We start from the raw sequence: 14,449 nt of genomic DNA on the forward strand, positions 1-14,449 counted from the left end.
CCGCAGCTTCCAACACAAAGCAGCTGCCATGTTATTGATAGAATATTGAAGGGATATTACTGCCATATGGCCAATTGAGTAAAATCTGAAGCAGAGCTAATGATTCCAGCCTGAGTTGCTGAGAATGATCTAGGATAGGAGAGAATAAAGATTATCTCAGAACTAGAGGGGATGAAGTGGGCATTAAGTACCCAAGAGTAAGCAGGGGGCCAGCTAAGGAAGTTTATAATAGGAAAACAGCCACTTTATTTTAGTATCCAAGCCCTTTGGGTCGCTTGTAAGAGAGAATGAAAACTAAGCTATAAATGATAGCTACATAAAATGTATTTGCATGTCTGACAACTAAGTAGAGATAAAAATTCTCAAGTTGAACTTACAATTGTATCTCTCCTTGGAGTGTCACATTTACTAATGATGGAGATAAAATACACAAACACATAAGCAGAAAATAATTTCATATGCCCATAAATGTGTACTTTTTATGCTAAAAATATATCACAGTTATCAGAATTTTCCACACTTAAGTCATATTTTTCGGCCCTCTACTCTGAAATAACAAATTGGCCGGTGGCCGGATGTGACCCCTAAGAAATAGTCTATTTGTTCACTTGTTTTTAAAAAGTGGGGCATGAATAATCAGGTTTCCCACAGACCTCACTACTGTCTCACCCCAGATCTTCCTCACACTGAGTTCTATAGTCATTTGATTTTGTGGCACTTCAATTATCCAATGGCCACTAAAAAATCAGTTTGATGAAAGATCAAGGGGGAAGGTCAGGTTTTCTCAGTAGGGCACTCTGTCTAATCAGTGAAACCATAATCATTTTGTTTTTAAACGTTCGCCATGAAACCAGTCATTACCAAGACATCCATTATGTCACTACTTAAAAATTGGGATCATTTACTTTTTCCCAGACCAGGATAGTAGAGCACTGAAGGGGGACACTCAGGAGTTTATGTGGATTCCAAGTCACAGTGTTGGCTCTAGGTGACCAAACAGCTCTGCTTAGTGCTCACGGTAGAATGGCAGAGAAGAGAAGCCTACACAGTTTCTTTTGCTTTCACAAGCAGTGGTCCAGGTCTCACCTTTCAATGCCACCGAGTTTACAGGCGTGGTTTCTGGACAGCAGCAACCTACCTCCCCAAGCTGCCTGTAACAGATGCAAAGGACATATGTTCTTATAGGAATTGGTTCTCTTTAAATAGCATCGACTACTTTTTCCTAAGTTAAATTTATTTCCAAAGTTGATGAAGATTGCTAGGCTAGAAAATTATAAACTGGGCTATAATTATCTTACTTATAAGGACAATGCATTTTAAAATTTCTTCCTATGAATTCTCATCGTTTATTCATGACATGGTAAAGTTTTAAGGTTCTAATTATTTCAAACAGACACCTTCTGTATAATTTCCAGAGACAGATTTTAAAAAATTGGCATCAAATTTGGCAATACTACAGAAAAATTAAAGCCTCGACCATACTACATAACTTTAAATTTGTCCTATTCTAATTAAAGCCAAAGAAATTTTTCCCAGAGTTATTATACTAAATTAATAGCACCAAAGTTTTGATTTCCTTAATAGGTATTAATTAAGTAATGTATATTAGAGTAATGGGCTAAGTCTTCTTTTGATTTCAAATCAGGTTTAACTGTTTCATCAAATTGATTTTTTAAATTTTTAGTTGAATATCAATAGAAGTTTGGACTTTATAAAATCACTTGATACATTTGTATTTCTTTCCACGATAATGTATTAAGTCCATTTTAAAATAATTTATGTAAATAAGGCTATTCTTTCTTTATGTTCATTACAAAAATTAGGTTACAGAGAAACTTTCTTGCCTACAATTAAGAAAGTTATTTGTAGGATATATTACTTTTTAAAGGGAAATTAGGGCCAGAATTAAGGATGTGAATTACGTCCACATGCATCCAGAGATTGTGGATGTCCCAAATATCTGTCCCAAAGTCCGCGAACACTGCGCTGCTGGCTGTGGCAATGACGTAAAAAGGGGTTTGTCCCTGGTGATGACAAAAGTCTAATGATTCTTGGGATCTGGTGAAGTCCACAGGAAGCTAACATTGTTACTTACCTGTTACATTTCTGGGCATCAAAAAGCTGGATAACTTTGATTAAAGAGCATTAAGTACCTAATACTTTCAGATATTCTGAGGCACTTATAGTGCTACAGAAAGTAGCTTAACCATATGATAATATTACTGTTTCTGAGTTTAATTTATTATTATGTCTCTCTGAATTTATTTTCAGAAAAGAACCATGAAAATGGAGATGACCAAATTCTTTTATTTAGGAAATACCCTAATAACTTTTCTTTTGATAATTAACAGAAACAAAATTATTAAAAAATACTGCAACATTACCTAATTATTCCACTTTAATTTTATAAAACATTTCCTACATTTAGGGATTATTTTAGTTCTCTTAGCGATTACCTTATCGATTGTTTTCCATTAATTAAAATAGGTAAAAATAAATAAATAAAGATGCATTTGCATGTTAATTATGAAACTACAGAACATACCTTTCTTTTAGTTTGTAATATATTTTTCTCTAACTCAGCCAGAATCATCTTTCCCCTTAAAAATACAAATACACATTGATTTATGATTAAATAAATAAACTGATTAGAAAAATAAATGATATGCTAGATTTAAAAAATTAGTTTTCAGTATCTCTCAAAGATATTTTTTAGCTGTATAAACAGGTATTAGGTAAAAGTTCAGGTCCCTAAAAGCAATGTTAATTTTCACATTGTTTTGAGCTAAAGAATGCCTAATTTATGATTTCTTCCTCTTAAAATTCACGTAATTTACTAATCGGAAGATTCTGGTCTTTCTAAGAAAGATACAAAATGATCATCTTTCTTTCCCTCCCCCTCTTCTCCTCTCTTTTTCTTTCTCTCTCCCTCCTTCCCTCGTTCCCTTTCTTCCTTCCTCCCTTCCTTAAGTTATTAAACTTTAATTATAAAGCAAACACCTCTTGACATAAAAGTATCCAAATTGAGGAGGAGGGGAAAGGGGGTGGCATGAATTCAGGTAGTTCCCCGTTTCTTTACCAGAAAAACTGCGAAAATAAAAAGCCAATATGTTTCTACTTTCTACAGCTATGAGACTAAAATCTACCATGTTGATTGGTGATTCACTAAAAGCATTTCTATTAAAGTCAGGAGTAAGATAAGGATGCTCACTACCATCAATATTATAGTATTTTTTTCCTGAAGAAATAATCTATTAGTTAAGTAGATGAGTAATAGGTAGATAATAAAATAGAGGGAAAAAAATCTAATTGGAGCACGTGTGGTTGTACACTTGAACTATCTAAAATTGTTTATTGAAAAACCTTTGAAAATAAGAATGTTGAGCAATTGGGTGGTTATAAACGTAAATTATGTTTCTATTTTTCAAAACTAATTCTAATGAATAATATACCCTATTCATAATGTTAAAAAGATGTACACTATCTGGGAGGGGGATTCTCAGGAAATATTCGGGGACTATCTAAAGAAAAGGAAACAACTTGAAATAAATACATCATTAAATAATAAACTTGTAAAACATATTTGTAAGATATTTTATATCCATATATTTTATATTTAGGAATTTCTAAATATATAAAAATCTTATAAACCAGTAGGAAATAATAAACTACCAATAAAAAAAATGGGCAAAGATGCACTCAACATGGGAGCACCTAAATATATAAAACAAATATTGATGGATATAAAAGAAAAGATTGACAGTAATAGAAAGGGACTTTAACACCCCATTGAAATCAATGTCTAGATCTTCCAGACATAAAATCAACAAGGAAACAGCAGCATTAAATGGCACATTAGACCAGAAAGGTTTAATTGATAATCTTAGAGCATTTCACCTCAAATCAGCAGAATATATCATCTTTCCAAGGGCACATAGAACCTGCATTATTTACAATAGCCCGAATAGAGAGGAAATTTAAGTGCCCAACGATGGACGATTACGTAAAGAAGATGTGGTACATATATACAATGGAATATTACTCAGCCATAAAAAAAAAAAAATCAAATCTTACCACTTGTGAGAACATGGATGGACCTAGAGGGTATTATGTTAAGTGAAATGAGGCAGACAGAGAAAGAAAAATGCCATATGATTTCACTTATATATGGAGTCTAAAGAACAAAATAAACAACACAGAGAACAGAAATAGATTCATAGATACAAAGAACAAACTGATGGTTGCCAGATGGGAGGGGTAGGGTGGGAGGCTGGGTGAAAAAGGTGAAAGGATTAAGACTACTTTGGTAGTTACAAAGTAGTCACAGGGATGTAAAGTATAGCATAAAGAAAATAGTTCAGAATACCATTTATGGTGCCTAGACCTGTCTGGGAGATCACTTTATAAATTATATAAATGTCTAACCACTATGCTGCATACTTGAAACTAATATAAAATAATATTGAATGTCAATAACTGTAACTGAAAAAAATTTTAAATACAAAAAAATGGACAAAGTGCATGAACAGACAATTCATGGCAATGTACACTTAGCTGGTCAGTATATTAGAAGATGTTCCGAAACATTGTTTTTGTCTATTAAAATTTTCACGTATAAAAGTATTGATAATATTCAGGCTTCATGTTATTACTTAGACTATCAATGAACTCAAAAATGTTTGAAGGGAAAATGAAAAATCTTTATAAAATTGTAAATGCAGACATTCTGAACCAATTATTCAACTTCTAGGAATTCATGTGAGAGACAGTCAAACACAGACATTCAAATATATTTATATAATTATATTCATTTAAGCACTGTTCTTAAATTCTAAAATCTATGAGAAAACCTTTAATATCTTTTTAAATAACATTTGTGAAATTATATTACATTTATAAAATGGAAATTCTGAAGTAACTGAAAAATAATAAGGAAGGATTATATGAATTCATGGTATAAAATTTCAAAGATAAATTCTAAAGCCAAGCCAAAACAACTAAGAAAGCAAATTACAGAATACTACACAGAATTGATATGCATAAAAGTGATCTTCCAGAATACAAATAATATTTAAACACTGTTTAGTTCTGAAAAGTGAGATTTAAGCATATGGAAATATACTGTTACTTTGCAGACTTCTAAGGCAGTTGATTTTTTCATTTCCAAGCATCTATTTTAATTCAACATACTTAAAATAGGAAATAGGTGGCAACCCACTTCAATAAGATTATTTTAGTAAAGACATTTTAACAACAGGTTAGGATAACTTTGGTGCTTCTTTCATAATTACTTTTTTAAATTTTCTTAAAATTTTTTTAGGTTTCTATTATTTATTTATTTACTTACTTATTTACTTACTTATTTACTTACTTATTTAATTGAAGAAATGATTTAAAGTTTTTCCCCCCTCTCATAATTACTTTTAGTTAAAATTTATTGAAACTAATCTGGGAGCATATTCTTGCTAAATGTTGACATAATAGGAAAAGGGATTTTAATCTACAAAGCAGAATGATAATAAAATTTTTTGCATAGACGACTCTTAAAAACATCATTATTACATGTGTTTTTAAATAGATTTTTAATTAGAGTATATTGAGAATATATTAAAAAAACATATCTTTCATCACATTTCACTTCAACTACTTTATCAGGTCCAATACCAAGAACAGCTGTGGCTTTTTTACTGAATAAGGACCCTTGAGCAAAAGTGAAAACAGAAAAGGCATTAATCTTTTTTTTGTTTGCATTGGATCATCTTTTACACTTGTGTATTTGGGGCCTATACACATGCTCTGAATGGGTTTGTGCACGTGTGTACGTATATGCACAAGTAAAGGTCTCAAGGCATCTTTCCAGATCCTCAGCATGGCATTTGTTGAGATGAAGAAGGTGTAACACCTCTTTCTTGAAGGCACTGTCACAGAACACAAAGCTTCACGTGCAGTAGGAGTATGAATATTCTAGTTCTCTGTATATTCATTAAGTCATGTCATTTATACATTTAGTGATAATGTCCTCCAGGTAACTCCTTATATGCTTAGGACAGCTCTGATTCTAGCATTTCAAGGTTTGTTTGTTTGTTTGTTTGTTTTTATTTTGTTTTCGTTTTTAAGAGTGAGGCCTGGAGAAATGTACTGATTCTTCTGATGCCTGCAATTCCTAATTCTGATTCTGACATCAACTTTTATTTCTTGCCTTCTAGGTAACTACTGTTTCTTGGTATCATTCAACATCAGTATAGTAGAGATAGTAGCAATTCAAAAGATAAACTTGTCCTGGATTAATTTTAGTTGCTAGGAAAAAAGACCAGATATATAGAGAAAAGGAATCCAGATATTTAAAATCCTAACCATTCAATCATTTCAGCGGAGAATATACAAATTAAGTAGAAAATGATATTTTAAAAATCTATACCATGGAATTTGTTTATTTGCTCATTATATTTAAAAATTATATGTCAAATGATCGAAATGATATTTTCAAAGAAGCATCTTAAGTTATATTAAGTTTTATAGTAAATTACATAAAATACACAGCCACAGTCTCCAACTTGGTAATATGCAGATATAAATTGAACTTGGCAGTGGAAGCATGTTGCAAATACAGAGATATTCAAGAAAACCCTGTGTTATCAGATACTTTTAGGTAGAATTCTCAACCTGCGACTACTATTACACTTTAAGATCACAAATGTTGCTGTGGTAGAGAAGAAAAAAGTGACCAGCTTTATTAGAAGAATAAATTGATTTAAAAAAAACATTTTGATGCTGCACACAAAATTAGAACATTAAAACTGAAGGAAACATCAGTGACTGTACTGTCAATATCAGAAACACTTGGCTGATGACCTAGTCTATAAATCTTAAGTTTTATCAACCGATTCATTTGGTCCTGAGTTTGGGTGGCAGGGGTACATTGATCACATTCTTGTTCTCTTCATTTAATACTAAAGAGAACCAGTACATCTTTGAAATTTTAAGGCTTGTCCTTTCTATTGTAAAGATAGAAGCATGTTTTATACTTATAGTTACACTTTTTTGTTAGTTTCTCATCTGCTGAAATTAAATTTTAATCCTGACTTATTTGTATTGCTTATCTATAGAGCCTGGAGAGTTGTTTTTTCCCTTTCCAATATCAATATGTAGATAAAAACACAGAGATGGTTTAATATGTTTAATGAAAAAATGAAGCTAATATTCTCAGTTTTTCAATTACTTTATCACTTTATCTTAAAAGATTCTTAAAATTGGGAAATCTATACTTGATACTTACTTGTTTAGAAACCAATAATATAATGCATGGAAATGCAATCATGCCTTTTGTTTTTATCTGTGGCTATTGCTTATAATGGGCTATTAATATGCCATAGAACTTTGGTATACTCCCACCTATGGAAGACAAATAGTAACTTGTTAATTTAATTTCAAAAATCAGAAATACTCATTGAAATCTTGACGATTTGAGAGCTTTCTGAAACTAAAGTGGTGCCAAATCGCTGATGTTATTTTTAAAATATTCTTCCTTGAAAGTGTTGAGAGAAAAATCAAATAACACAATTCATAACTTTTAGATTTCTAGAAACTTTGTAATTATAACCAATGCAATGGCTATGAACATTTATTGCTCAAAAAAGAATAGTATTACTTAAAATATATTTTGACTGTCTCCTAATATATATTTCATTTAGCTTATAAAAATGATTTCTTGCTATTTCTTGCCAGGTAGAAATATTCCATCTGCTTCTGTTTCTACCTAGCCAATAATTTCATACATTTTCTTGAGAAGGATTGCCTCCATGGTAGTAAATACTGGAGCTATTTTGTTTGTAAACCTATAATACATATATAGAAATTCTATTGCGAATTATAAGAAAGAAGATAAAATCGTGCTAGATAAAATTATGCACATTTCTGTATTTTACAGAAGACTGTGCAAGAAATAGTTAAATTTTATATGCTCTAACTGCTCTTTCCAAATTAAGAGTAAATTATTTCTACAAAGAAAATATTATGTCCTCCACTGTTTTATGCAATAATTGAGAATTTCTTTTCCACCAATAGGAAATGTGAAAGCAGCCCCCATACCCTCAACACACACAAACAATACTGCTAAAACTAGGAAATACCCACTTATCAAGAAAATGTACAGTCATTCACTAGTGGGCAGGTTACAAAGACACATACCTAGAGCTACAGACAGTGTTTTGCAGAACATGAAAGAGGTAGAAAATTGATTGATGCATATTTTCTACTTAAAAACTGTGCTTTAAGCAAACACACCAAAAAAAAAAAAAGTCTAAAAATTGTTATATTTTTAATAATAGCTCAAAGCATATAGATGGTACAAGACAATAACAATGTGGAACCCATGGAAAGGGATTCAGAGAGGACCCTTATGAGGTCTCATGTGAGATTAGAGTTAGCTTCATGGAAGGAAGAAGCTGGGAATAAAAAGGAGGCTGCGAGCTTCTCTCTATATATCTCATACATGATAAACGATGAAATATTTATAATCGGTTCTGAAATCAAACAGTGGGTTCAGTTATTCTCAAGAAATCTTTTTTATTTGTCCTCAAAAGTTTCTTAAAGACTTACGTTTTCTTACATGAATGGTATCAGGCACCGTTCATGGGCCGCTTCAGGTGCTCTCAGCTTGCTCCATCACTAAGGCTGGAGGACAGCATTCAGGCCCAGCCACGACCCCGACCTTCCACTTAGACACACCCACAACCCACCAAGAATCACCTCCCACCCACACTGTAGTCACTGACCTCCAGCTGCCTTTGCCCTTGGTCATGACGAGTCACGGAATCAGCTGGGAGGCCCACACGAGGGAGTAAGAAGCATGCTTTACACCCTTCTATTTCAACGTGGCTCATTTCTACCAGAATGTGCCAGGTCAATTTTGGTTTCTACACACACTAACTTTTTGATCAACTTCAGTTCTGCGGAGTTGGCGCTATCATTTTTAGACAACAGAGGCCAAACTGCACGGCACTGCCAAGCGGTGACATTAGGACTTGACTCTGGTTCTCTTGAATTCTATCTTGCCTGCTTTTCCACTATCTCAGATTATGGTAAGAGATATCCATTCCTTAAAAATGAAGAAACCTCATATGTAAAGGTTCTCAAATCCTTTCTCATTGCATCTCCCACGTGTTCTTTCCATCATTTCTCTCTTTAAACCAAGAATCTATATTTTTCTTAACCAGAGAATGATGAAGTCTCATAACCATGGGATTCCAAACAAATGAAGTAAGATTTATAAATTTATTTTTATGTAATAATTTATATAACAAACGGAATATATCATATTGTCTCATAAGATATAGGTTTTTAAAAGTATTACTGTATGAGTTTTAAAATAAAGGGCCATAATCAAGCAATAAAAATTTAAAACAGCGTTAAACTGTTGGCCATTTTTATTTGCATTTTCCACCTATAAAATGCTGATTGCCTCCATGAACTATGCATCATTAAAATCCCAATGATAACTATCTAAACAGTTAAAATAAACCCCATTTTCCCACATAGCAAAGCAATCTCTCCTCAAAATGTTTAGTTCTTGGTTTTAAAACTTAAAATTCTACCACGTCCCTCTTTGGATTGCTAGTTAAGTTATGTTAACATCTGACATGGACTGTTCCTTTCAATTACCTATCTAACTATTTCCTTATCCCTTTTAACCTTGAAAAACATTGCCCTAAAATTAGCTTGACTTCAAAACGCTGCAGCTTTGTATATAATTTTTGTATAGCCAAAAGTTTTGCTGTGGCGAAAGTAAAGATTTTTAAAGAATCACATTAGAATTGTACATAACTTTCCTTTAAAAGATTGCTTTGTTCACCTTCGATCAACTGGAGGTTCTGATTTATATTCAGGCAACATTTTTTATAAACTTGTGTGTCTTTAAACTACTACGTGGACTGTTTAGGGTTGTGTTGAAATGAATCCATCCTCGAACTGGACTCCTAGTTTGCACATCAATCACCCAGTCTAACCAAGTGACTTTACTATTTACCAGGGAATTAGATTCTGAAACTTTCTAGAGAGACTGTCTAGAGAACAAGCTAAACCTCCAGCGTGTCGCTCAGAGAATGGGGAAAGCTTTTTGCATTTCTCTCAGTGTACAAATTTGGGGTTTGCAACAGCAAACACCATATCCAGCAAAGTGTAACTTCTACAATCGACACTTCTACTCTTGCTCACATGTGTCTATTAGACTCACCAGAAGGGGACTCACATGTCGATATTTGTGGTCACCCATTCACCTGCAAGTCCAATCACATCTAGCCCACTAGATGTGATTTTAAAAGCTGGTTTAAAAAGCGAGGATTTCCTAGAAAAAAAAATAATAAAATAGCAAATGAACCAAAATAAAAACTCGGGGCTAAAAAGTGGTTCAATTTTATAGCAGTTTCTCAATGAACAGGTGTTCTTGGATCAAACACACTTTAATTATTTCATTTACATTATTGAGCAGCTGTCATTTGCAGTAACAGGGCTCAATATTGGAGATATGGTCGTAAACAGGTGACATAGCCCCTACCACGTAGCTCTTCCTAAGTGGCAGAAGAAAAGGGTATTAATCAAATAATTGACATGAATGTGTTTAATTATGATTGTAAAAAGGCGATACAAAGGATCTTTATGAACATGGTACAAGACCATCCTGAGGGACTCAAGGCAGGAGAGGCAGTCTCTAGAGAAGACTCTTGGAGGAAGTGATCTTTCAGGTAAGACCTAAAGTTCGTATTCTGACAGAGTGGAGAAGGATCATTACGGGTGTGAGGAGCAGCTTATGAGAAGATCTTGAGTTGAGAAGGATGGTCAAAGGTGAGGATCCCATCCTGTGTCTAAAGTAGAAAGACTGAGAACGGGGGTGTACCAAGCTGCCTCAGTAAATGGGGGAGGCACCACCTAAAAGATGAATAATTTTGACTCGAAAGCTACTTATACATTTTTTTGGAGAAAATATCAGGTCCCTTTTATAATGATTTTTTTTGAAGATTAATATTTAAAGAACCGTCCAGCATTAGTTGTCAAATCAGGCAATCTACGTTCAATTCTGCTTAAGTTAATCTTCCCCTCCTTAGCTCCAACTAGATTGTTCTTTGAACTTCTTTCACAACATGCCTTAAAGATGACATGCATCATAACTCCCTGTGAATCTCTTCGTTCCTCTAGTACATTATCCACGTTTCCAACGCTCCCACCCCTAGAGCCCCAGCACAGAGGAGTAGTGACTCAATAAGTGTCCATTAAACCACATGGAATGCAGTGTCTGGGAGTTGTGACGTGTCTTTTATTTTGGAATTTTATGAGGCTTTCTTTTTGTCTTATTCAATAATATTTTTCTGGCTGTAAATATACTACATGTTATAGAAGTGCATAGAAGAAAAAACAGTGCATACAGAACAGCAATTTTTCTATGCATATATAGACAGATTATCTATGTATCTACTCAACAATCAATTTATAATAAATACATTTGCAAGATATAACTGAAGAATGCATTTATTATAAATAGATAGTTGTACATATGTGTACTTATATGCGATTTCGTACAGAATTTAAAATATGATTAAATATAATTGAAATCATATTGAGCATATTATTTTGTGGTCTATCTTTTTAAAATTATGAAAATTCCCTGTGACTTTCCTAGGACTTTACATGGTAACACCGCATACTATTCTTCTCAATACTATTCCATAGTATAACCACTAGCACTCCATGTTCAAAAGGACTCGACCCCACTTCTGAGGAAATGGTTTAAAGCTACAAAGTATTGTCTAGCTATCATTCCATTTTTTCCTTTCATGTCCTAGCTCTTGGCAATTAGACTTTTATTTATAGACATACTGAGCATAAAACTGGCATAGCCCAACCCAAAGGGAAATCAGTGCTTAAAAAAAAAATTCACTTTAGCCTAATTTATACATTTATAAAACACACAAATTGAAATTCAGATTCACAATTTTTCTCTACAAAACATGTGAAAGCTGTTTTATACTACGTTAGATAGGACTGAAAGGGGGAAAAGGGGTTACTAGTCTTCTCTTAGGATTGGTAATAACAATAATATTAAAACCTATGGATTTATTTCATTGGATACTTACCGTATTTTGTAGCATTAAATATTTTTCCTATGTTGAATGATTATAGAAGTTCTATGAATTAGATATTATTATTGTCTTTTTCTGTTTCACATCTCCCTTTATTTCAGTTCCGCCATCTGTAAAGTGGATATTGTAATAAAACCCACTGATGAGTTTGTGGTTTCAGAAGGGATCATGCCTCTAACATGCTTATAACAATCTATTAATTCTTTATGTCATTTGTTTCTCTGGCAAACCTTATGGACAAAACAAAATAAACAGAAAATAATTTTGATAATGCCACTGCTCTGACCAAACATTTTCAATGAATTCACACTATATTACAGTCCTCAAGTGGGCCCTTGCCTTGCTTTACCTCCCATTACTCATCTGCAGGAACTTTTTGTATCTCAGAAGTAGGTTCACTCACTTGCTCCTGTACACTTTATTTTTTCTTATTTCTCTGCATTATATTTTGTGAAATTTCATCTATTTTAGATGCCTTCCTTCTTCCTTTCTTCCAATCCAAAGCCTACAATTTATACATATTTATTGATTACCCATTATGTACCAAGCACTCTTCTAGGCTCGATTCATATTAATTCCTTTAATTCTCTCTGCAACCTTATAACACAGCTATTTACTTTCTCTGTTTTACAGGTGAAGAACTTAAAGCACAGAGAAGTCACGTTATTTTCCGAGGATCGCACAGCTAGTAAGTGGCAGATCCAAGATTCGATCCCAGCCATTCTGGTTCTAGAGTCCACTCTCTTAACCTCCACCTAACCTTCATCTCAGAAAACACAAGTTACATCTTAGTACTTCCATAAATATTTCCTTATCTCCACCACTGAGCTGAAGTAAACTTTATCTTCCTCTGAATTATTATACCAAATATGTGTCAATTTTTGTTCAGTTTATCTAGCAGTTTAATGCATTTATTAGAAGGGGAGGTACAAAACATTCATTCAGTATTGCCCTTAAGGAAGTTACAAATTAGCAGAAAAGAGTAATGGAGAGAGAAAAAAGAGTCATATTTTAATAACGTGAAAAGTGCTACATTTAAAATAAGATTATGATCATAGATTCTAGTGGAGACATGGAACACGGTGCTTTGAGAGGATGCCACCAAGTCTCTTGTGTTAGCAGGAGACTAACACAGTCTGGAAGGCCATCTAAAGCTCTCTAAAGAGGTTGAAATGTGAAGGATAATTAGCGTCTAACTAGGTGATGAGGGAGGAGAAGCATATTCAAGGGACAATCAAACAAAAGCACAGGATCTTGAGATTCCAACTGAGAAAATAAGAGAAAGTGAGAGTATGGGACCGCTCAGAAAACCAACAGAGAGACATTATCCTGGGAGATGCAAAGGACACATAAACATGTTTGGTGTTTATCCTCAGAGCAATAGAAAACAGAAGAGTTTAAGCTGTGGAGTGACGTGATGTGGTTTCCTTATGGTTATAGAAACAACAGTGAAGGGCTAGTGCTTAAGGTATTCACTGTATCAGTAAAACTCTGAGCAAGGGTTCTCTTTAACTGATTGTAGAACAGAAACATATGCCTTCTGGCAAATTCTTTAAAGTGAATTCCAACTTAAATTTATGAAACCAATTGATGATGCCACTTTATTATTCAAATACATAAAATGATATAGAATTATAGGAGAGAAAATTTCAGTAAACTTGAGAGAGATGATAAGAATGATAATAACTTATAAGCGCTGAGTCTTTAGTATGAGGCATGATCTATTTTAAACCATTGATGAGCTTTGACTCATTTAATTCTCCCAACAACTCTGTGAACTAGTTTATTAGCTAAAATCGTGTATGGCTGCTTTAACAGAAACCAAGAGTGACTTGAACCATTTAGAAGGTTTATTTCTCTCCTACACAGAAGTGTGAATTGGTCGTTGCTCCATGGCTATAGTTTGTTCTGCTCCATGAAGCTATTCAAGGACCTGGGCTCCTTAATCCGGTGGCCCTTGTACTCCCTAGTTCAGTGCCATCTGATAGAAATATATGTGAGCCACATGTGTAATTTTAAATTTTCTATTAATCACATTCTGAAAAAGTAAAAAGAAACAGGTAAAATTAACTTTAATGATACATTTAATTTAACCTAACATAACCAAAATATTATCATTTCAAGCATATATTACATCTCATTTAGGATACTAAATGTCACTGAAAATATTTGGCCCACATTAGATTTTATAAGTTTTTCAGCTGAAAAAAATAGATTAACTTGTGTATGTTTCAAACATGCAAGTTTTCCAATAACTAAATTGTCAATTTTTTCCAAGTGACTTAAGGAAAACTAAATAGAATTAAAAATTCATTTCT

Source organism: Pteropus medius, unplaced genomic scaffold (assembly GCF_902729225.1).
Source record: "Pteropus medius unplaced genomic scaffold, Ma_sr-lr_union100, whole genome shotgun sequence".
NCBI lineage: Eukaryota > Metazoa > Chordata > Mammalia > Chiroptera > Pteropodidae > Pteropus > Pteropus medius.